The sequence below is a fragment of the Chrysochloris asiatica genome, unplaced genomic scaffold (assembly GCF_000296735.1).
Source record: "Chrysochloris asiatica unplaced genomic scaffold, ChrAsi1.0 scaffold00402, whole genome shotgun sequence".
Taxonomy (NCBI): domain Eukaryota; kingdom Metazoa; phylum Chordata; class Mammalia; order Afrosoricida; family Chrysochloridae; genus Chrysochloris; species Chrysochloris asiatica.
The window spans coordinates 36,543-38,195 of record NW_006408920.1 but is presented as its reverse complement, the minus strand read 5'-3'; positions in this window follow the sequence as shown (position 1 = coordinate 38,195).

Below are 1,653 nucleotides of genomic sequence, written 5' to 3'. Positions count from 1 at the left end.
TGTGTTTTAATTTCTTTAAGGTTGATCATTACATTCGATATGCTATACCATGAACCTTTAATCTAAGCTAGTATTTGTATTTAGCATTAAAATATCTGTGGATTACTTAGTATGTCTCTTCTAGTTATAGTCTTGTGACTTCCACAAAATGGCTAGGTAAGACTATGCAAATAAAATTCTATGACCCACCAAGGGAATTGGATATCTTGTTAGTAATATAAATATGGTGCATAGTGCCTTCATGGGGATTGTTGTTGTTTTTAAGTACCATTGAGTTGGTTCTGACTCTTAGTGACCTTATATAGGGTTTCTAAGGAGCAGCTGGTGTGTTTAAAGCACTTTGTCGTCTGTGTTCAGTGCTTATCCTAAAGTGAAACACCAGGATTGTGCTGCACCTTTGTCGGGGTGTGACCATGCAAATCAAGTCTATGGAAACTGCAAAATGACACTAAACTATGCCTCCTATAGCACTCTACTCAGCTGGGTTCAATAATTCATTTCAATGTCTACAAAGAGTTCAGACGCTGTAATTAAGAAAATTAACAGATTACAATTTAAGGTAAATGCTCAAGGCACAGTTATTTCTATCAGGACAACCTCTCCTCAGCTATATTCACAGGCAGGTCTCTCTCTACCTAGACAATATTACAAAACTCCAATTTTGAGGAGTTTTGTTTTGACCTTCATACTACTACTAAAACATGCTATGAATTTTTTTAAACTGAAATAATAGAAGAAGTGGCAGGATGACAGACTAGGCAGACTTGCTATACAGACCCTCCACAACAAAGACAAGAAAGACCACATGAAATAGATATAGATGGTAATCCTGGAGCTCTGAGCCACAGAAGAAAGGATAGAGAGGTAGATTAAATAACAATTAGCAGAAGAAGCTGAACACAAGTGGTCAGAGAGGAGACAAAAAACTGTTGACTGCCCTGACACAAGTTGCCATCTTGAACATTTGCAAGCTGCATTGATTGAGATGGAAACCTAAATGTGAAAACACACATCAGTGGCAGATGTCAAGAAATGTGTGGTTCTTCCTTGTACTCCACCCCCTCCTGATGACTAGAACCATGGCCAGTCTGTACCACCACCCAATCAGTGTCCAATGACTCAGTTCTGCCTGAGGTTGGAACCTCACCATGTGTACCAGGCACTGGGGACCACCCATCTTGTCTGAAGGTGTGTGAACTCCACTTTATCAGACTAGCAGAATGAACAGTACCTTGTCCCCAGCCATCTTTGTTCCCAGCTGCCCTCTGACTCCAAAGGAGTTCCTTCTGTGAAGAAGGACCTTGACCTAACCCACCATCTAAGCTGGCATTGTTGTTGTTGTTATGTGCTGTGGAATCGGTTCTGACTCATAGTGACCCTGTACAGGGTTTCCGAGGCTCTGAATCTTTACGGGAGCAGAAAGCCTCCTCTTTCTCCAGCAGAACAACTGGTAGTTTCGAACTGCTGACCTTATGATTAGCAGCCCGTTTTGTAACTACTACGCTACCAGAGCTCCTTACCAACTTTTAATTCAGGTAACCTGATTCCATGTTTTTGTTGTTGTTGTCAGGTGCCATCGAGTTGGAACCAACTCATAGCGACCCCATGCACATCAGAACGAAACAATGTCCGATCCTGGGCCAACCTCACTAC